At 36.9% G+C, this 24,766-nt stretch overlaps 1 pseudogene; it reads left to right on the forward strand.

Annotated features, from left to right (window-relative positions):
* Positions 1-15,760: 15,760 nt before the first annotated feature.
* On the forward strand, positions 15,761-24,662 carry LOC101345708 (low molecular weight phosphotyrosine protein phosphatase pseudogene; annotated as a pseudogene).
* Positions 24,663-24,766: the final 104 nt, after the last annotated feature.

Below are 24,766 nucleotides of genomic sequence, written 5' to 3' on the forward strand. Positions count from 1 at the left end.
CATCTTAAAAATATTAAATCTCCCAATCCACGAAAAGGGAATTTCTCTCCATTTATGTAGGTATTTAACTTCTCTCAGTGATGTTTGTAGTTTTCAGTGTACATCCTGTACTTTTTAAATTAAACTATTCTTAAGTATTTTATTCTTTGATGCTATTGTGAATGGAATTGTTTTCTTAGTTTTAATTTCATGCTGTTCATTGATAGTGTATAAAGATACAATCGAATTTTCTATATTGACCGTCTGTCCTGCAGCCTTACTAAATTTATTTATTGGTTCTAGTAGGTTCTTCCCCCCTTACGGCTTTCTACATACAGGAGCATGGGGATAAGCACAGTTTTACTTCTTCCTTTGCAATATCAATGCCTTTAATTGCTTTTTGTTACCTTATGGCACTGCCTAGAACCCGCAGTATAGAAATATACAACCATAGTTGTTGAATTGTCTTTTTTGCCTTTCAATAATGTCAGTTTTTGCATCATGTATTTTTGGGTTCTGTTAGGTGTGTATGCATTTATAATCGTCATATCTTCCACGTGTGTTGATTCTTTTACCATTATGAAATTTCTCTTTTGGTCTCTAGTAATATTTCTTATCTTAAAATCTATTTGTCTATTTTGTCTTATATTCATTTCATCTTTCTTACTGTATGGTGTATCTTTTTCTATTCGTTTACTTTCAATCTATTTGTGTCTTTCAATCTAAAGTGTATCTCTGTTAGGCAGCATATAATTGAATCTTGATATTTTTATAGTCAAACAATTTCTGCATTTTGATTGGAATGCTTAGTCCATACACATTTAATGTAATTATTAATATGGTTGGATTTTGGTTCTATCATTTTACTATTTATTTTCTACATGTCTCATGTCGCTTGTTCCTCTGTTCCTCCTTTACTGCCTTCTTTTGTATTAAACAAATATTTTTAGCATACCATTTTTGTTCCTTTGTTGAATTTTTGACTATGTATTTCTAGTTATTTTCTTAATGATTGCTACAAGGCAACGGTTCACAAACTACAGCCTGTGGGTCAAATTCAGGCTGCTGCCTGTTTTTGTATGACCCACTAGCTAGGAATGATCTTTTACCTTTTTTTAATGGTTAAAAAAATCAAAAGAAGAATATTTCATGGCATGTGAAAATTGTATGAAAGTCAAATGTCAGCATCCGTAAGCAAAGTTTTATTGGAATACAGCCATACTCATTCATGTATATCTCTCTTTATGCTTTTGTGCTGTGACAGCAAAGTTAAGTAGTTACAGCAGAGTTAAGTAGTTGCAACAGAGACCACATGGCCCACAAAACCTAAAATATTTACTATCTGGCCCTTTACAGAAGAAGTTTGCCAATCCCTGCTGTTTATAAATAGCTGTTTCATGCAGCTGTTTATATATTATGTAACAAACTCAAAGATACAGTGTTATAATTATTACTGTACAGTATTATGTCATTAAAAGAAATTAAGAGGGAGGCAACATATATTCATACTGTCTTTTGTGCTTATCTACATACTTACAATTTCCAATGTGCTTCATTTCTTCCTGTTTATTAAAATTTTAAATAAACTTTAAATTATTTTTAAAAATTGAGATATGTTAATTTTATCTGTCAACTTGGCTAGGCTATAAACAAATAAACAAAAAACTAAACCTGTTGCCGTTAAGTCAATTCCAACTCATAGTCACCCATAGGACAGAGTAGAACTGCCCCATGGAGTTTCCAAGGAGCAGCTGGTGGATTCAAACTGCCAACCTTTTGGTTAGCAACCTGAGCTCTTAACCACTGTGCCACCAAGGCTCCCAGTTATTCAATCAAGCAGTAATCTAGGTGTTACTGTGAAGGCATTTTGTAGATGTGATTAACATTTGCAATCAGTTTAAGTAAAGGAGATTGTTATTGACAATCTGGTGGGCCTCATCTAATCAGTTGAAAGGCATTGTGAGCAAAACTGGAGTTTCCTTGAGGAAGAAAAAATTCTGTCTGTGGACTGCAGTGTCAGCTCCTACCCTAAAGTTTCGAGCCTGCCAGCATACCCTACAGATTTCAGACTTGTCTAGCCAGCCCCTACAAGCATGCAACCCAACATTTGCAATAAATTTCTTAATGTAAGTATATATCCTACTGGATCTATTTTTTCTGGTAGAACCCTGACTAATAGAAGATATAATTCACATACCACTGAATTTACCATTTTAAAGCAGAAAAGTGATTTTTAGTATAATCACAAGATTGTGTAAGCATCACCACTACCTAATCCAAAACATTTCATCACCCCAAAAAGAAACCGCATTACTATTAGCAGTCACTCTCCCTTCCCTCCTCCCCCAACCTCTGTTAATTACTAATATTTCTGTCTTTCTGGATTTGCCTATTTTGGACATTTCATATGAATATAATCATACAATATGACGCCTTTTGCATCTGGCTTCTTTCACTCAGCGTAATGTTCTCAAAGTTCATCCATGTTGTAGCGTGTATCAGTACATCATTCCTTTTTAAGATTGTTTATTTGGAAAGAGAAGAGGCCTCAGATAAGTGACACATTAGTGAAGAACAAGGTGGATGACCTCACACTACCTGATCTTAGAACCTACTTACTATACAGCCATGGTAGTCAAAACAACCTGGTAGTGGTACAACAGACACATAGACCAATGGAACAGAATTGAGAACTCAGATGTAAACCCATCCATCTACAGGCAGCTGATATTTGACAAAGGGCTAGCGTCTGTTAAATGGGGAAAAGACAGTCTCTTTAACAAATGGTGCTGGCATAACTGGGTGTCCATCTGTAAAAAAATGAAACAAGATCCTTCTTAGGATTGAATAATATTCCATTGTATGGATACACTACATTTTATTTTTTCCATTTATTAGTTGATGGATATTTGGATTGTTTCCACGTTTTGGCTGTTATGAATGATGATGCTATGAACATTCACGTACAAGCTTTTTAGTGAACATATGTTTTTAATTCTCCTGGGTATTATAAAAATGGCAAGGGGGTGATGGCTGACCTCCCCTAACTTCACAAGGGGGAAGGAAAATCAAGATCAATAGCCCAAAGCTGATTCTTATGAGGTGAGGGTCAGACATGCCTCCTCTCCCCGCCATCTTTACCAGTTCTGACACCAACCATCCCTCCGCAGCACTCTCTACTGGGTTCTATAATTCATTGCAGTGACCACACAGAACTCACAGACCATACTCACAATTATGGGGTTTATTTGGGAAGTAACAGTTACAATTCAGGCTCAGGAACACTCAGGATATAGTTCTTCCATCAGGACAGCCTCTTCCCTGCTGTGCTTGCAGGCACACCTCTCCCTAGCCCTCAGTCTCTATCCAAAGGCACTCAGCTTTTTCTCTCTGTGGGCCAGGAAGCCCACTGCACCGTCTCCTGCTGCCAGGTCTCTGCTGCCAGGTCTCTCCTTCCTTGGTGGTTGTAGGCTCTTCTCTTTGTTGCCTCTGGGGTGGCTCATTTCAAGCCCAGTGGGATGGCAAAACTGACCAATCCCTTTGGTGCACCACAGTTATCCTATCACACAGTCCCACCCAATCACCTGACCGAGAGATACAAGACCATGGCTAGAAAGGCCACACACAAAAGTAATCAATTGCACTGCAGGGATAGACTTACCAGTAGAATTGCTATGTTAGCTTCATTTTTTTGAAGGATAGTTTTTCTGGATATAGAATGCTTGGTTGACAATATTTTTCTTTCAAAACTTTGTCATTCCAATGCCTTCTGGCCTGTATGTTTTTTATAAGAAGTTAGTCATTAATCATATTGTTGTGCCCCTGTACTTGAGTGTTTTCCTTTTGCTGCTTTTAAGATTTTCTCTCTGTCTTTGGCTTTCAGTGGTTTGACTATGGTGTTTCCAGATCCAGCTTAAAGTTCATTGGGCTTCTTAGATCTGTAAATTAAAACTTTTCATCAAATTTGAGAAGTTTTCAGCTATTATTCCTTCAGATATTTTCTCTACCCCTCTCTCACTATTCTTCCCTTCTAGGATTCCCATTAAATGTATGTTCATAATATTGACCTATGGGTCTTTGAGGCTTTCTTTGGTTTTCTTTATTCTTTTTTTCTGTCTGTTCTTCATATTGGATAAATGTTGAGTCTACCTAGTGGATTTTTCACTGCAGTAATTGAATTTTTAACTCAAGAATTTTCATTTGGTACCTTTAAATAGATTCTATTTTTTTTACTGATAATTTCTATTTGTTAAGAAATTGTATCATATTTTTTTTTAGTTCTTTAAATACGGTTTCCTTCAACTGTTTGAATATATTTATAATAAATTTGAAATTTTTGTCTGATAAATCCAACATCTGGGCTTATTCACAGTTTCTATTTACTGCTTTTTTTCCCTGAATGTGTCACACTTTCATGTTTTTGTATGTGTTGTAATTTTATTTTTGAAATTTGGACATTTTAGATATTATATTGTACCAATTCTGGATTCTGACTTTTTTTTACTCTGAGGATTTTTGTTGTTGCTGGCTTTATTTGTTTGACTTTTCTCTTTGTTGTTGTTTTTTTAAGTAACTTGCCCGGAGTTAAAATGCACAACATGTCACTCCCATGGTATGTGGTCACTGATGTCTCTGCTCAGTTTTTTGTTGTTGTTGTTGAGAATATACACAGCAAAACATACACCAATTCAACAGTTTCTACATGTACAATTCAATGACGTTGATTACATTCTTCAGATTGTACAACCATTCTCACCCTCCTTTTCTGAGCTATTCCTCCCCCATTAACATAAACTCACTGCCCCCTAAGATTCTTATCTAATCATTCGAGTTGCTGTTGTCAATTTGATCCTGTATAGATAGTCCTTAAAAGAGCATAAGGCCCAAAGCAGACATTTTTTACTAGTTAAGCTAAACTATTGTTTGTTTTTAAGAAGACTTCAGGGCATAGTTTCAGTTTAAGGTTTAAAGATTATCTCAGGGCAACAGTTTCAGAGATTCATCCAGCCTCCATGACTCCAGAAAATCTAGAATTCATAAGAATTTGAAATTCTGTACTGCATTTTCTCCCTTTTGATTAGGATTCTTCTATAGAATCTTTGGTAAAAATGTTCAATAATGGTAGTTAGGCACCATCCGGTTCTTTAGGTCTCGTGGCAAAGGAGGCAGTTGTTCATGGAGGCAATTAGCCACACATTCCATATCTTCTTCCTATTCCTGACTCTCCTTCCTCTGTTGTTCCAGGTGAATAGAGACCAATTTTTGTGCCTTGGATGGCCACTTACATGCCTTTTAAGACTCCAAGAACTATGCAACAAACTAGGAGGTAGAACAGAAGCACTAAACACGTTATTAAGCCAGTTAACTGGGATGTCCCATGAAACCATAACCTCAAACCTCCAAACCAAGGAACCAAATCTTATGAGGTTTTTGTTTGTACATAAGCAGCCTCATCAGATACTTTTAATTTTTTATTTTTTCATCACTAAATATATCTATGTACTCAATTTGTTTTTTTTTTAATTCTGATTTTTTTTTTTTAAGGCTGGCTTCCTAGGAGTCATCTCTGTGATTGCATAGCTTCGATATGAGACCCCATTTGATTCCTGAAAATTACTAACAGTTAAAAACAAAAAGAATAAACAAATTTTTAAATAAATAATTTTTTAAACTTAAAAATAAAGAGGAATTTGTATGTTTACCTATAAAACAGTCCAGTAGGAGAGAATTTAGAAAACTTTATTCTGCTTCAAAGGCATAGGGAGAGAAATTTTTGAGGAGATAATACATGGTAAAATTTAGAAAGCAGACCACATCAATGGAATATGTAGGAAAGAAGGGATAAAGAGACAGTTGGCTCAGGACTCAGGAAGTGACCATGTTGTATTCATTTCCAGCAACCAGAAAAGTACCTGGGAGAACTTATAATGTAGAAAAATGTGAAGAAATGTTTAAAGATAAGAAGAGAGAGAGGAAAGCAGGGAGAGTAATTTTATATATTGTTCTGACCAAGATATAGGCATTTGAAGAAGATTTCACAACAGATTTGACAATACACTAATAATCATCAACTTGTTTTAGTTCAAAATATCTGCTTTATTAGTTTATTAAAAATTTACCAACATAACTTCAGGGCTTTCTGTGTTGTTGGTGATGGTGATGATAGTGGCTGTTTTATTTTTTTATATGTTTTTTTTTGGTGCATTTGGGCAACTATTTTTAAACAGAAGTAGATTTTTTTCTTTTTCCCCCTTTTTAGCAAATCACTATAGCTGAAAAACCTCATAACTAGATTAATAAATGTTAGCCTGTGACCTCCAAAGATTGTGCTGTTCTGTTCTTTCTTTATCCAGCCACTTTTTTTCTATAAATTGCCAATTACATAAAAGATACATATAGTCCACATTTGCTTTCCTTAGCATAGGAATTACATTGGGGGCTATTTCCTTTAGGCAGTATTCTCCTAAACCTTCTCTATAGATGCCAATTAGAAGATTAGCATCTTTTCTCTCTCCCTCTTTGCTATTAAATAGTCACACAAAAGCTGAGCTGACAAATTACTCTCTCCATGGTGCTTGACAAAGACAGACAATAGATCATCATCATTTACTATGCTCAAATCCTATTAATCACAGATTAATGAGAACATGTCTAGTGGGGAAGAAATTACCAGAATGTGAGCCTATTGGCTTGTTACTCATGTAACATCTGCTCTGGCTTTACCTTTAGTGTCATGTCATCTTTTATCACATTGAAATAATGTTTGCTCCAGAAACATAATTAAGATAATGGAGCAGATTCAGAGCCCTTCCCTTAATAATTAAAGAACTGGGGTTATATTTCTTAGTCCAGTGGCTTTTAAAAAACTAATTTCCCTGTGTTCTTGATTATTTCCTTTTTCTTTTGCTCATAATGAATTATCAAATCCTTTTTTTTTTCCCTCTGTAAACCGTGTGATTAATCCGCATATCCAAAACTAGGACAAAGTAAGTGTTTGCGTTTCTTTTTCAAACTGAGATAAAATTCACATAGCAAAATTCTTCATTGTACCTATTTTAAAGTGTACAATTCAGTGGCATACCTTTTTGCAACTTGAAATATTCTATATTTGAAGTAATACTTCTAAGACTTCATAAGCTTTGTAAGGAGTGTCAAGCACTGCATTTGCTTTCCTTAACCCTCATCTACGATGTGCTGTTTCATTTTTTAATAATCAAATACTTTTATTTTTTAAAAGTATGGTTTCATCAATGTTTTATCTGCTTTATTTAAAAGCATAAAAGTTGAAATATTTAATATTTCATATTATTGGAGATCTTCTATTGCTCTCTTGCCCCAAAAAGGGGTAGAACTGGGGGAACAAATACAAAGTAAAAGATAAAAAGAAAGCAAGCAATGGCATCTGTAATCATCTGATAAAGAGGGAAGAATGATCACAATTCCTGATTATAAAATACAAGATAGTAATTACTCATGTTGTTAAAATTTAGACAATGTACTTGTCAGCCTTTGAAGGCACTGGTGATTAGTGCTCAGGACTGGATAAGCTGTGATCTAAGGCTTTGTGAGTAAGTCGTGATTCAGCACCACAGAGATAAGAACAGCTCCACAACCAAGAGCTAGCAAGCCCTAGTTGGGGGAGGAGGGAGGGGGATTGCAAAGAGCTTCTTAATTAAATTTTAATTATTGCTAATTAGACCTACTGTTTTTTATATTTCTGGCAAGGAAGAGAAGAGCTGATCTTGCCTGTTTATTATTCTCTTAATTAGTTTCCCAACAAGAGATTTGAAAGGGCAGACTCTGCTTTGACAGTATTCAAGTTGTTGGTTGAGTTTAGACTTACAGGTAGATCAGATCCTAAAGGTCGTGCTTTAATATTTATGGAGAGTTGTTCTCTGTTTCTAGGATTTTATTTTAGACATCTCTAAAATAAGCTATTCTTATTTTCTATTTGAAGAAAAGGAGCCCTGGTGGCACAATGGTTAAGAGCTTGCGCTGCTAACCAAAAAGAAAGGTCGAAAGGTCAGCGATTCAAACCCACCAGCTTCTTGGGGGAGGGTGGGAGAAAGATGTGGTGTCAGCTTCTATGAAGATTGCAGCCTTGGAAACCCTATGGGGTAGCTCTACTCTGTCTGATGAAGTCGCTATGAGTCGGAATCAACTGGGTGGCAATGGTTTGGTTTTGGTTAGTTGAAGAAATCCATGAATTCATATTTTGTTATTTATCTTGTCTACCTTATCTTCATACAAGTCTCAAGTATTTTTGCTTAATTATTAAAATACGTTGAACCTTCTACACACATTAATGTACTCTGTAAACTCTATGCTTTTATGAATTGTTAGAGTTGATCTCTACCAGATTTAAAAGAATAACCATATGTACACCCAAAAAGTGATGGCTAGTTTTTTTCTAGTAGTGAACTCAGTGCTTTACAATAGCTAACAACAACAACAAAGAATTCCAAGTCTGAAGAGCTCCAAAGTTCTATTAAATACTGTTTAAGATGAAATGCTCCAGGTAAACCGCACTTGGATTACAAAGCAGAAACCCTAATTGCAAGCTTGAGGACATAATCCCAGAAGGTTCCCAAAATCCATTAGCATTATAAACCCTCTGCAAAATATGAATCCTATTTTATAAGTGCACACATTTTATAATACTTTTCCCATGATAATACAGTTAAGAGTTCTGAGTTGGTGCAACTCCCTGTGTTAATTACAGTAAGACTCATCAAGCGAAATTACATTTCTGGAATCAACAGCATTTGGCCAAGCATGCACACATGCCTTGACAGCCTTCCTTTGCAGCTGGAGTTGCATTAACACATGTGTTTGTTTCCTCACTTTTTATAGACACAAGAGCCCTGTGATATGTTAATTCACACCAAATTCCAATCCCTTCCCTTGTCTTTATCTTCCCAACTCAATGATATGATGTGTCAACACCTTTCACATTGGGAAGAAAAAATGCTTAGACAAGATTTTGTTTTTACTCACTTTAATTAAAATTACAGAAACTAGAAAACAAAGAGTAAATAAATTAAATCTGCCTTTCAGTGCCATTCACCATCTGCCCTGTCAACATCTACTCTAATCTGAATTGTTCTAAAATGTCATCTGGGTCTTTCTTACTCTGATTAGTCAATTAGCCACATCTCCCAGTAGTTTAAAATGTGTTTTTCCAGGTCAGTGAGTTACCCTCACAACCTTAGAATAGTTGACATACCAGTAAATAAAGACTTGTGAGATTCCCCATTAGTACTGAAAGATTTCTGCTGCTTTAGCTTATTCAATATTTGAAATGCTTATATAACTTTTCAAAATCATAAGCAATACATAATATTGCTTTATTTTTCTTTATCATATTTTTATGTTAGTTATGGATCAAGTTATTATTAACCTCATTCTTACAGGTGAGGAAAGTTGACTAGAAAATTATCCAACTCCAGCTCTACTCCTTTTGCAACTTCCTGGTTATAAAATGGTACTGTTGTCACTTGTTCCACAACCACCTGTATTAGTCAATGGGAATTGTATTTTTAAGAGACGCTTGGACCGTTCCAAGCCTCTGTAGGTGAACATGGAAAGAACCTCTAGATTGAGTGTCTTTGAAGACAATGGGAGTGAGATAGGGAATGAAGGGGAAAAATAACAAAATAAAACAGGAGAACAAGCTTGCACAAAATAATAACAATTGTGTGTCGAGATCTGAGGAGTCTAATTCAGTTCTGTGCATCCGAGCCCTGCCACCCAAGAAAAACTGTGCGCCTGAGTCACATTCAATACACCTTGCTTGATACATACAGTTTCAAAAATTGGGGTTCTTCGATCTTTATTTTAAACTTCAGCAAGTTTAGTGAGTTATAAGGTATATAACTATAACCACAAATAGTACATTTATAAGTTAAAAACATATGTAGTGGGTATTATCAAAAACTCAGGTATGCAAGAAATATCACTTTTTTCTGACTCCAAAAAATACCAAACCCATTGCCATCAAGTTGATTCCGACCCATAGCGACCCTACAGGACAGAGTAGAATGCTCCATCGGGTTTCCAAGGAGCTGCTGGTGGATGTGAACTGCCGACCCTTTGGTCTGCAGCCAAATGTTTAACCACTGTGCCAGCCTCCCTATTTTCCCAGGCTTGTGGAGAAATTAAGATTAGTCCTTAAAACCTTTCCCCTACCTCTTCTGAATTGTGTCACCATTCTGATCTTTTGCATTGCTAAAGTATTGGGGTGAGGCTGGTTCCGGTCATCAGTCACCTCTCTATCACCGACTCATCCACGGCCTTATCAAAATGGTCCCTTTGGGATCAGCATTGCTCTTCTACTTCACTGACATATTTGGAATGTGGGAATCTTTCTTGACACTGACTAAATTCCATATGCTTAGTGGCAACAGGGCCTACTCTCCCCAGGGTGCTGCCAGAAGCCAAGACTGGAACCCTGATATTCTAGAATTCACAGACCTCCCTCCTCCCCCTCCCTTTATCCAGGGCAATCTCTTTTCTTATATTTGTGTGCTAGAGAGGAGTGCTGGAGAAGCCCCACTTCCCACCTCACTTCTCCATGACATTCTACCTCTACCTGAAAACTTCTTTCTCCCTTTTACATTCTCCACAAACTCTGTAAAATTCTCCCAAGGGTTTAAGCTTTTGGAAACAAAAGCCAAAAACTCTTGCAGAATACCTCTGCTTTCTGCCTTGTACAGACCCTTAGCAGGCTATTTACTTTGAATGGAAAGAGATAAAAAAGACAATACCTGGAGCTAAAACAAGTTAGTATCACAAAGCGTTACTCACACCTCACACCATGTTGTTAGCTGCCATTGAGTCAGCTGACTCATAGCGCCCCCAATTCATGGTGACCGTACGTACACCATAGGGTTTTCATTGGCTATTTTTTTGAAAGTAGATCACCAGGGCTTTCTTCCTAGTCTGTCTTAGTCCGGAAGCTCTGCTGAAACCTGTTCAGCATCACAGCAGCACATAAACCTCCACTAACAGATGAGTGGTGGCTGTGCTTGAGGTGCACTGGCCGAGGATTGAACCCAGGTCTCCCACACGGAAGGCAAGAATTCTACCGCTGACCCACCACTGCCCCCATTTAATAAATATAGACCTATTTAAGTTATCAGTTTCTCCTGGTGTGAATTTTGTTGGATTGTGTCTTTCAATTAATTTATCCATTTCATGTTATCAAATTTATGGGCACAGAGATATTCATAATATTCCTTTATTATCCTTTTAACACCTATGGGATCAGTAGTGATTACCTCTCTTTCATTTTTTATATTAGCAATTTGTGTCTTCTTTATCTCTCTCTCTCTCATTTTTTTTTCTCTTGGTTAAATTGGCTAGATACCTAACCAAGGTGTTAATTTTATTAATGTTTTCAAAGAACCACATTTTGGTTTCATTGATTTTCTCTGTTGACTACTTGTTTTCAATTTCATAGATATCTACTCTAATTTTTATTATTTTTCTTCTGCTTGCTTTAGGCTTGCAGTCCTCTTCTTTCTCTAGTTTCCTAATGGGGAACCTTAGATTATGGATTTAAATCTTTTTGCTTTTCTAATACATGCTTTCAATGCTAAAATTTCCCTCTAAGCACTGTTTTCACTGTAGCCTACAAATTTTGATAAGTTGTATTTCCATTTTCATTTTGTTTAAAATGTTTTAAAATTTCTCTTGCAACTTTTTATTCAACCATGTGTTATTTAGTAATGTGTTGTTTAATCTCAAATACTTTGAGGTTTTCAGCTCTCTTTCTGTTATTAGGCGCCCTGGTGGTGTAGTGGTTAAGAGCTCACCTGCTAACCAAAAGGTCAGTAGTTGTAATCCACCAGCTGCTGTTGGAAACCCTATAAGGCAGTTCTACTCTGTCCTATGGGGTCACTGTAAGTCAGAAATGACTCGAAAGCAGTAAGTTCTGTTATTAATCTCTAGCTTAATTACACTATGGCCTGAAAGCATATAAAGTATGATTTCTATTCATTTAAATTTGTTAAGATGTGTTTTATGCCCCAGGATACACTAGGGATATTCTAGATAGACCACAATTCTAAATGTTGAAAGAAAGAAGGAAGGAAGGAGGGAAGGAGGGAAGGAGGGAAAGAAAGAAAACCAGAAAAGTACTAAAAGAAAGAATTCCTTTATAACTTTGGAGTGGGGAAGGGCCTCTCTAACTATGACTAGAAATCTAGAAGTCATTAAGAAAAGATTGATAAATTTAACTATACAAAAATTTTAATAAATTCTGCATGGCAAAAAAAAAAAGCCATATACAATGTTAAAACACAGATTACAAATTGGAGAGAAATGTTTGTAACTCTTACCACAAACAAAAGACTAAACTCTGTAATCTAGAACAAGTTCCTTAAAAAAAGAAATAGGAAGAAGATTATCAACCTAATTCAACAGTAAAATGAGCTAAAGATAAGAACAGTTAACAGAAAAGGAAATAAAAACATCTCTTGAACACATAAAAAGATACCTAACCTTATCTCACTTATACTAAGATAAATGCAAATTAAAACTACACTAAGTTATTATTTCTCAGCTATTGATTGGCAAAAATCCAAAAGTTTGAGAATGCACACTGTTGGCAAAACTGTGGGGAAACAAGCACTCTCCTTCATTGCTGGTAAAAGTGTAAATTAGTACAACATCTAGGGAGGGCAATTTGCAATATCTATCCAAATTGCAAATGTATAAATCCTTTGACCTAACAAATCTACTTCTGAGAATTTATCCTATAGATATACTTGCACAGATTATTCACTGAAATATTGTTAAGAGTAAAAGATTAGAAAATAATCTAAATGTCTATTAATAGGAACTACCATTGTCATCAAGAATTGCCCCATAGGGCTTCCAAGGAGCAGACTTGAACTTTCAGTTAGCAGCTGAATGCTTAACCACTGTGCTACCATTAATAGGGAATTAACTAAATAAATTATGGTACATAATAAATGGAAGATGTTACAAGAGCAATGAGAAAGTCCTGTATACTGACATGGGGAAAAATTTCTGGGATATATATTTTTTTAAAAAGCATACAATAGTGTTATCTTTTGTGTAAAAAAGAGGGGAAGGAATATATTTATATTCATAACCACTTGTATATGTAGGAACTCTGAAAAGATTCAGAGGAAACTAATAGTAGTGATTATGGTGGGGGTTGGGAATTGGGTGGATGGGGCCAGATATGAGAGGGTAGCTCTTTGCTGTGTACCTTTTACAGTTTTTACTTTTAAATCATGTGAATATGCTGCTTATTAAAAAAAAACTTTTAAAATATGTTATTCAGACACATATATATGTTCTCTGTGATCCTTTCTACCACGTAGAAATTATAATGAATTCTAATGATCATTTTATCTATTTATTTATACATTTTATTGATTCTTGATATATAAATCCAAAATAATTTTTCACTTTTCAAATTTTCAATGTTTCTAGGTTTAAACAACCTTGTGTTTAAAAAAAAATCCCATTACACTGAATACCATAATAATGAAACTTTCAGTCTTTTAAATGGTTTATATGCAGATGACACAATCTTGCTTGCTGAGAGTGAAGAGGATTTGAAGCACTTACTGATGAAGATCAAAGACTATGCCTTCAGTATGGATTATACCTCTACATAAAGAAAACAAAAATCCTCACAACTTGACCAATCATGATAAATGGAGAAAAGATTGAAGTTGTCAAGGATTTCATTTTACTTGGATCCACCATCAACACCCATGGAAGTAGCAGTCAAGAAATCAAATGATGTATTGCATTGGGCAAATCTGCTACAAAAGACCTCTTTAAAGTGTTGAAAAGCAAAGATGTCACTTTGAGGACTAAGGTGCACCTCACTCGAGCCATGGTATTTTCAATTACCTCATATGGATGCAAAAGCTGGACAATGAATAAGGAAGACGGAAGAAGAATTGATGCCTTTGAATCGTGGTGTTGGCAAAGAATATTGACTATATTATGGACTGCCAGAAGAAATACAGCCAGAGTACTCCTTGGAAGTGAGGATTTTGAGACGTTATCTCACATAATTTGGACATCTTATCAGGAGGGACCAGTCCCTGGAAAAGGACATCATGCTTGGTAAAGTAGAGGGTCAGCGAAAAAAAGGAAGACCCTCAATGAGATGGAGTGACACGGTGGCTGCAATATGGGTTTAAACATAGCAATAATTGTGGGATGATGCAGAACCAGGCAGTGTTTCGTTCTGTTGTACATAAGGTCACTATGAGTCAGAATTGACTTGACGTACCTAACAAGTCTTTTTTCAAAAAAAAGTACAAGTAATTTTACTGTAATCAGATCTTCAAAAAAATAAAAAGGTGTATTACAGTACAAATAAGCTTTTTTAAAAAATATGGTACAGTATAATTTCCTATCGCCAAATCCCACCATAAGAAATTTTAAGAGACTCTCAATTATTTTATTATATTTTAAATACCGGGAGTGTATTTAATTAAATACTGCTTGAAATGTATTAATTAGCAAACAACTGGAACTTGAAGTGTTTGCTCAGAAAGAGACTTTTGTTTTAATGTTATTTGTACACTGGATTTGCTCCATATTATTAGTGCCAATGTATTTTTCTCCAATCTTGGACCACACAACATAGTGTAAAGGTCAAAAGCATGCGCTCTAGAGTCAGATGATCTGGGTTCCATCCTGACTCCTCCACTTCTAGGCTCCACCACTTACTAATCGTGTGACCCTAACTTCTGAGTGCCTCTGTTTCTTCATTATAAAAAAAATAAAGGGGGGGAATATTAACAGTACTTACCTCACAGGATGGTTCTGAGGATTAAATCTTTAATGCCTGCACATAGAACGTGCCCAATAAGCTTTTATGTATTCTCATTATTGAGATCCCTGGGTGGTGCAAATGGTTTGCACTGGAACACTAACCACAAGGTTGGCGGTTCGAACCCACCCAGTGGCTCTGCAAAAGATAGCCCTGGCGATCTGTTTCCATAAATAATTACAGCCAAGAAAACCCTATGGAGCTCAGTTCTACTCTGTAACACATAGGGCCACCATGAGTTGGAATCCACTCAATGGCAATGGGTTTTTTTTTGTTGTTGTTGTTTGTTTTTATTATCATCATTATTTTGTATACATATAAAAAAGAAAACAAAACCACCTGATTTTTCCAGCATAGACTCCAAGGAAAAATGTAAAAACAGAAACTTTATAAGCCACACACACACAAACTCAAAAACAAAATGATTCTTCAAGATAGTACTTTCCTCTGAGAGGTGTCTTGCAGGACTTATCATCTTAGGATGCAGAGGGCTAGCAAGAGAGAGAAGCATGTGTAATTTGAAAAAGCATTGGATCAACAATATTATAAGATAATTTTATAGCTGGGGGAAAATAATCTTGTCCACATAACACAAACAAAGGAAATAAAACTCAAGGAAATTATTTCGGCTGGTGTTAATGTACAGAAGTACAGTGCTTCCCAAGAGGGGACATGCCACTTTAAAGAGTCATATCAGAATTTGGGGAGCAAGCAGCAGGACAGATGGAATAAGACAGTTACCTTTATCAAAGGAGCTTGAGTTGGGCAGGAAGCAGAAAAACGCTGCTTTAAAATTACAAAACTGGCCGATCTATCAGAGAACATTGCTTATCAAAAAGAAGGAAGTTCCAACTTAAAAAAGAAATCATTTATTGGCTCACACTCCACCACTCTGTCCCCTTTTCATGCAGATGAATTTCCTTTGGCTGTTTGTTTTGAAGGTGGGGGATAATGATTAATCAGAAAGGTAGGTATTTATTTTTCTTTCCCCAGGGGACAAATTGGGACCCAAACCTTCATCTTCCTAGGCTTTCTATTGCAATAAAGAAATTCCATTACATTGAAAATGATGTAATTCCCCATGGGGTTAGATGTAATCAGACTTGACCTACATGGATATGGTGGTGATGAAAACAAAAGGATAGGGAAATTCACAGAAAGAAAATGACAGCATTTGAATTTGCTTTACTTAATTCAGTTGTATAACGTACATTAAAAACTTGCTTCATTTCTGATGAGAAAAAATAAGGCAGAACAATAGAAATAAATTGCAAAACATCTTCAGAATTCAGTATTCTCTGAACAGTGATCAGGTTTTTTTCTTCTTCCTCCCTCCATCTCCGCCCCCCACCACCACTATTGATCAATTCTCATTATTAGCTCTTAGGAAACCAGACAATCCCTGGGACAAGCCTGGCTTCAGATCAGAGAGTCAATATTCTACTGTAACAATCTGCCAAAAAACACGATTCAGGCACATTTAAAGTATGTCTCCCCAGAGGAAATCAAGAAACAGAGGCCATTGAGAAGGGCCTCACTATTTAGTTTAATTCAACCACAGCTGCCTCTGACATTTCTAAGCCAGTGAGGGCTATCATCAGAAAACGCAAGTGAGCAAATGCAGAATGACAGCAGACCATAGCACAAAGGCTGCCTGGTTCAGGAAGTTTATCCAACTGCCTCACCATTCTCGCCTCCCTCTGCCCACCACCACCTCATATTGAACAGCTGAGTTCATGATGATGAGGGCTCAGAGTGCCAGGAAGACAACATATGAGAGGAGGTGTAGCAATAGCATCACTTAAAAAATAATTTATGAACCATGGGAAGAGTAAAAAATGGAGAATACTTCTCTCTGATCTTAAAGAACTTTTGGGGTTGTGAGACACAGGATAAACATTAAATACTTCTGTGTGTCTGTATATATGCATAAATATCTATACACACAAACGTGTGTATATGTGTGTGTTTATATACATATATATATTAAGTTGCCATTTTTATAGTCAAAAACAGTCAAATATTGGCAATTTTGTATCATTCAACCATATATACTTATATTTGACAAACATAACACATACATAATCAAAAACAAAATCGGGTGGAAATAATCTTGGAAAGATCAATTGGTGAGATACCAGAGGTGAATACAGAGTAAATGGCTTATTCTGATATTGTTAAATGTGAAACAAAATGAGAAATCCATCTTTGATTACTATGACTTAATTATGTTTAGTACCTAATTTAAATGATGGAATATATATATAACTATTAAAATTCCATTTTTAAAGAATATTGAAGTATTCATGATATACCCATTGCTGTCGAGTTGATTCTGATTCATAGCGACCCTATAGGACAGAGTAGAATTGCCCCATAAGGTTTCCAAAGAGCAGCTGGTAGATTCGAACTGCTGACCTTTTGGTTAGCAGCCGGGCTCTTAACCACTGAGCCACCAGAGCTCCATCTATGATACAGTAGTAATAAAAAAGGATGCAAATTGTGGAATAAAATTTCAATTCTAATTTTTAAATGTACAGAAAAAAAGACCAAGAGAATATACACATTAACAGCATTTCTGAATTCTTAGATTAAATGTAGTATATACTCTCATATAGTTTCAATTTTTTTTTTCATCCTTATATTGTACCAGAGTGGGCCAGTGGGAGCCTCTTCCATGTCCTTTGACATGTCACATCTTTTTTTTTTTTTTTTGGACTTTAGATGGAGGTTTACAGAGCAAATTAATTTCTTATTAAACAATTAATACACATATTGTTTTGTGACATTGGTTGCCAACCCTACAACATGCCAACACTCTACTTCTCGACCCTGGGTTCCTTATTACCAGCATTATCGTCCCCTCCTGCCTTCTTGTCCTTGCCCCTGGGCTGGTGTGCCCTTTTAGTATCATTTTGTTTTACGGGCCTGTCTAATCTTTGTCTGAAGGGTGAACCTCAGGAGTGACTTCAGTACTGAGTTAAAAGGGTGTCTGGGGGCTGTACTCTCAGGATTTTTCCAGTCTCTGTCAGTCTAGTAAGTCTGGTCTTTTTTTGTGAGTTAGAATTTTGTTCTACATATTTCTTCAGCTCTGTCTGGGACCTTTTATTGTGATCCCTGTCAGAGCAGTCAGTGGTGGTAGCCGGGCACCATCTAGTTGTGTTAGACTGGTGGAGGCTGTGGTAGTCGTGGTCCGTTAGTCCTTTGGACTAATCTTTCCCTTACGTCTTTGGTTTTTTTTTTTTTCCCTTGGTCCAGATGGGGTGGGACCAGTGGAGTACCTTAGATGGCTGCTCACAAAACTTCAAGACCCCAGAGGTTACTCATCAAAGTTGGATGATATAGTTTCAAAATTTTGATCATTGCACAGATTTTTCTTTCTTTTTCTTCTCCCTCAACATCAAAACATTGATCACTGTCTATAATGATGATGCTATTATTTTATAATAAAAAAACCTTTAAAATAAAAAGATATGCATTAACTTTTACTTGTACTCTTGTTACAAGATGAAGTTTATTATTCTTTTAAAAATTAGCATCAGAATTTTTTTAGAGCACAAAATTTCTTTGCAAAGTATTTGAGGTCAAAGATGGGGCTCCCGGTGTATCAGATAAAGAGGTAAAAATGCCTTGCATGAGATTGGGTGAGGAATTGTTGTTCTGGAGTGGGAGAGTAAGGAAGGGAAGGAGTGAAGAGCTATTAAGTGGAAAAGAAAACAGAATACAAAGCTATTTATATTATCAGTAATCGTTAATCCCATATGTGCACTTGTGCACATAGAAAAAAAGACTGAAAGAAACAACAGTGGATTATCTTTCCTGTGGACTATTTTTTCCTTTATGATTTACCATCTTTTCCAAATTAACTACAGTAAACATATATTAATTTTATAATCAGGAAAAAAGTTGTTCAAAAGCACCAGAGGAGTTCAGATAGATTATGAGAAGGGGAGGAGGCATTCCAAGTATGAGCAACATGGTGAGCAAAGCTATGGTGGTGATAATGGGCTAGACAGAGTGTCGGTACAATGACTGAGTCAGTTTGACTGATACCAAGATTTCTCATGAGAGATTGTTGAGAGAGAAACTTACAAAGGTAAATCAGAATCTATTGAAGGCCTCGAATGTCAGCTTAGTCTCTAGTGCCTGGCTTCCTGAGACTGGAATAGGAGAAAGGAGAAAAGCCTAGGATGCTAAACAGATCCTGTCAAGCCTGTGTCTGAAAACAAATCCTAACAGAGTTGCCAGCCAAACCAAAACAATGGGGATATCAGGAACACCCCCATGCAAGTCATAGTACATAAAAGACATGGGTCAGGGAATCTATTCAATCCAGATGGCAGTCTGCAAAAGCATTAAGTAAGTCAGGGAGATAAAGCAAGAGTATTATTATGGAGCAGCCAGACAAGGCTGAGTCTGTGGCCAGGTTACAGTAAATCTCAAGTTGAGGCCATAGACTCTCCTTAAGCAAGGATTCTTAACCAGGACATCACAAACATTTGTGAAGCTTTTAAACAAACACATACTGTCACCCTTGGATGACATATTTACTCCCCAGACCTGACCTTGCACAAACTCTCAGTTGACACCATCTGAGTTGTTCCCTCTGTGAACGTACACTTGAAAAATGGTTAAAGGAAGCTGTTGAGATCAAGTTCTTAGGGCTTATCATCTCCTAACCCAAGTTCACATGACTGATCCCTACAAAGATCTCCACAGTCCTAAAGTGGCATTCCCCTCCCTAAATCATCAAGGATTTTCCTTGGGTTCATACCCCATTTCATCAGTCTCAAATCCTTTTCTGAAGGAGTCAAGGAATAGATAGTCAGGCAAATGGACCCTCACCCAGTAGTGAACTATAAAACAAAATGTCAGGGATCCCAGACCTGCATCACCCCAGGTGATTTCACAGGAATGTGGCCCCACTTGGTTCTGTCAGCATTTATCCAATAGCTGCCTCCAGCCACTTTTCTGACAAGGACCAGAAAGGTTCTGTGGGTCATCAAGGCCTCCTGTAGCAGAAACATCATTCTTTATGTTCCAGGCATTAATGTAAAGACTCCAGTCTGGACTAGGGCTATGGGGCTATCCTTAGTCCACTAGGTCTTCCAGTAATCCTACATAGTCCACAGCATTCCACTCATTTGAGGGTCTTATATATGTGTCCCCAGGTGAAATATAGATAGACAAGAAAGGGTAGATCCCTGAAGATAATGCTTGGGAGACCAACAACCTGTCCTACACATATTCCCAATCTTTTGGCACGCTTCTCTTAAAAGAACCTAAAGAAAACTGGATACCACCCTGATTCACAGCAAAGACTAAAAGTAGAGAACAGAAGTGAAGCCCCTAAAAGCGAAGGCCAAACATAAAAGAATATAATTAGGACCTAACATCCATTGCATATAATCCTGTTTTCCTGGATCACACACTTCTCAGCTTGCTTCAAGCTTGATTCTACTGGTAAATTGTTTTAAGAACCACTTTAACCAGGCTTTGACATCTCCCACCACTTCAGCCTCCTAAGTCACAATTTATCTCCTTCCTGGCTCAGCACATCTGGACTGACAACACAGGAACTGACCTCTGTCCGTTTCAGGATCTGTCTCTTGTGAGTTGATTCCATGAGTAAACCATGCGAGCAGGGCTCAGCACACCCAGATCTCTAAGCCTGACCCCAGAAGGTCCCATGTATAATAAAAGAAACCACTAAAGAGAGTCTTTGAAGATTTTGAGCAAGGCAGTAGTATAATGAAATAAATGCTTTAAGGAGTTTAATCTGGCATCTGCAGGAAGAATTTGAGGGTGAAGTGTTACTGGATTCATGGTAAGGTTATTATCATTATCAAACGTGAGATTGTAAAGGTCAGAATGTGCAAATTGACAATATAAAGGAAGGTACATATATTAAAGACATTGGAAATTTAAAATCAACAGAATTCAGTGAGTGAAAGTTTTTCCTAGAGAAAAAGAAGGCCTAAGAGTGATTGAGGGTAGGATTGACACGACTTAAAAATAAAGACAGGACATAAGAAAATTAGATATTGGAGAAAGCTGGTATTTCTCAGGGGTGATCAGTTTTAGGGATTATTTAGACAAAACAAATCATTAACCATATAGAAAGCACCAAGTTCCATGCACCAATAGGGAAATAAAATTCTATTTCCTCTGTGTGTATGTGAATGTGCTTGCTGTTTTCTAAAATCAAGAACAGCTCAGCCAAGAAAAAGAACATGAATAGACAATTCATAGAGAAAGCAATTCAAATGGCCAATAAGCATCTGAAAACGTGTTCCATAGTGGAATTGCAGCTGATAAGCATTTGTTTCTAAAAGTAGCATGTAGGGCAAAAATCAAGTATGGTATAATCAATTGCCCTTGAAAACCCCTTAAATCTCCCATAAAATACACTACATGATTTAAAATACATGAACTGGCATACAGAATCCTTTTTGTATATATAAATATATAATGCATTGTGTCAGGGATCCTTAAGACAACCCTCAGGTTTGATGATTCACTAAGACACAAAACTCAGAAAAGCTGTTATTACTCTTTATTACAGTAAAATCAACAAAAGAAAGGGGTGTATAGGGTGGAGTTCAGGAGAACCAGACTTGGGCTTCCAGTTGACCTCTTCCAGTGGAGATGCATGTTGTTGCTGTTAGTTGCTGTCAAGTCAGCTCCAACTCATGGTGACCTTATATATAACAGAACAAAGCATTGCCCAGTCCTGTGCCATCTTCGTGATCATTGGTGTGTTTGATTCCTTTTTGTGGCTAGTGTGTCAATCCATCTCATTAAGGTTCCCCTCATTTTCACTCACCCTCTACTTTATCAAACATAGTGTCTTTTTCACCCCAGTAACAATATGACTACAGGTACAAAGTATTGCCAACCAGGGAAGCTCACTGGAGACTTGGTGTCCAGGGTTTTTATTGGGGGTCAATCATGTAGACATGAAGCACCTGCAGGGTGCTTAGCTACTTAGCTACTTAGTCTCCAGCCCCTCCCCCAGAGGTCAAACTGATACAGCATGGACCAAGGCCTCAGGTAAATAAAAACAGGTGTTCATCATAAATCACATTGCTAGCATGAACTACCTGGCATGGCCTAAGATACCAGGAGTACATACAAAGACACAGTATGTTCTAAGGACTTAGAGGTTATCTCCCAGGAGCAGGTCAAGGCCCAGTCCTGAAGACCTTTGGAATGTGCAGGATTTAGACACCCAGGCCTGCTGAATTAACCCTTTACTACACATACATATAAATACATGGACTATGTACTAGATTATTTATGCAAAACATAACACTCTGTCTTTAAAGACTATAATCACAATTCCTCTTCTAGAAATATATCCAAGGGCATAATGGATATGAACAAAGACCAACATTCATGGATGACAATAGAAGAGCAAAACTTTGAAAATGAACTAAATGTCTAAGATTAGGAAAATGGTTAAATAAATCATGGTACATTCATATTATAGAATACTATGTAGACATTAAGAAGCCCTGGTGGCACAATGGTTAAGTGTTCGACTTCTAACCAAAAAGGTCAGCAGTTTGAACCCACCAGTGGCTCCATGGGAGAAAAAACCTGGCAGTATGTGCCTGTAAAGATTACAGCCTAGGAAACCCTATGGTGCAGTTCTCCTCTGTTCTATAGTGTCGCTGTGAGTCAGAATCAACTCCACAGCACACAACAATGGCACACATATAGCCATTAAAATCCATATACTGTTAAGTGAGAAAAATTTGTTACAATATGTATGTATATACAACATGGAAGAATAGATACCAAGATGTTAATAGTGGTCATCTTTGGTAATAAGAATGTGGTTGATTTTAATTCCATTTTTTAGAATTTTCTGTATTTTTCATATTTTCTATCAGCAACATGTGTAATATATATAATTGAGAAAAATAATGCTATATAATAAACAAACGTAAGACCCTGAAAAGTAGATTATGCCAATTAAAGACCTTAGCAACATTTATAAAGCATAAGCACTAAGGTTTCTAAAGGTAGAAGTGACACAACTAATGATATAAAAGAACCACCTAGGTGAGTACATGGGCTCTCCCCTGGGAATGGTGAGAGGGGCTAGTATAAAAAGATGGCTGCATAAGCTTAAAAACAAAACAAAACTTCATTCTATTTACTGTCAAAGGCATGGAAAGGAATATTCTTGTTGGCTTGCTTCTTTCACCAAACGAAGCTTATTTACCAGCTGGGAGCTAAAAAGGACCAAGAATGCCTGATTTGTTCCCACAGTAGTGTTTGGTGGTAAAGATAATAGAGCCGCTATGAGTCTTGCATAACCACCCCATCCCACACCACAGAGTGGTCAGGTTGGGCCTTAAGTGAATGTGTTATTTGAAAATCAATGCCAAGACATGAAAAAAGCATTGCAGCATTATGACTGTCTCACCCCCAAGCTTTCTCTGGGGATCTGTGTGTTGTCAACACTTCACCCTCACATTACTCACAGGCGATAGCAGCTGTGGCAGCATTTTTTCATCCTTGGTTTGTTTTCAACTCCCCTGAGAATCGTATAGAACACACCTCCCATTTATGCCAACTCTTCCTTTTCAAAGGATCCCACAGGGCTTCATTAATTTCTCAAGCTAGCCCCAGAGGTCACTGTTGCTGCTTCTGGGGCAAAGCACTACCTGATAGCATACGGAATCCCAAGATAGCCAGTTGAATCAAGAAGCAGAAAAGGGTTCCCACTATAGGGAACCCAGAGAAATTGCATGTGACTAGCTAACCTGGGATTTAGTCAAGCATTCTCACCCTGACAAAGAAATAATGGCTTTGAGGTGAGGTCCTCACCCTGGGAGTTCAAAAGCACATAGAACAGGTAGACTCTAAAGAATAACATTTAAATCAAAGAGAATTCTTTGGTTGAGACAAAAATTATACAAATCTTGAAAGGCATACTAATGCAATGGAGTTTCCTTGTACAAGGTACCCAAAACTCCAAAGGAATTCATTTCCTTCTGATATAATGTAGCTGGATATTAGCAATACAGAACTACATGAGAAACCTAAGGTCAAATGCATCAAGCAGGGAAAACAGAAAGCAATTAATGTGAGAGAAAAAGAGCATGGTGGCTCTAGAAGAAACGGAAATAGAGTATTATCATCCTCTGATGATCGCAGATCAAGCCCTTTATAGCAGGAAAAGATTTCATTAACTAAATGGCCTGGAAGCTCTTAACACAGATGAATTGGAAAGAACATGTTTCCGGGGCAGAGAAAGAACAAAGCTGATTTTAAAATCAGAATCAAAAGAGCTTTCAAAAACAAAAACTTCTGTCAGAGCAGGTTCCGGCGGTGACTCTGACTCACTTCGTACCTCTCAGTGTGTGAAAACACAGCAGAGCAGGTGCTCAAGTCTGGGCTGTTTGTATGTCTGGGTAACATTTGTTGATCACCTGTTACAGAAGCAGTTTTCAGAAAACTTGAAACTGATCAAAACCTTTTATGTAAGTGGAGGATAAACAATGCAGCAACATCCACATATGAAATAGGAGAACCTCTTGATTATCGAGAGCCAAATTACTTGAAGAAGCATGGTATTCCTATGAATCATATTGCTTGGTAGGTTACCCAAGAAGACTTTGCTGCGTTTGATTGTATACTATGTATGGATGAAAGCAATATGAGAGATTTGAATAGAAAAGGTAATCAAGTTAAAAACTGTGAAGCTAAAATAGAGCTACTTGGAAGCTATGGCTATGATCCACAAAAACAACTTACTACTGGGAATGACTCCAACTTTGAGACCGTGTACCAGCAGTGTGTTAGGTGCTGCAAAGTATTTTTGGAGAAGGCACACTAAAACTGCATCCATTCACTGCTGAAGGCCAATGGTGATGACCACCTTCACAGTGATGCTCTACATTTTTCCATCAGTGGATGTGTTAAAGTGTAACAATGTTCCAT

This window comes from Trichechus manatus, unplaced genomic scaffold, assembly GCF_000243295.1.
Source record: "Trichechus manatus latirostris isolate Lorelei unplaced genomic scaffold, TriManLat1.0 scaffold00043, whole genome shotgun sequence".
Classification (NCBI taxonomy): Eukaryota; Metazoa; Chordata; class Mammalia; order Sirenia; family Trichechidae; genus Trichechus; species Trichechus manatus.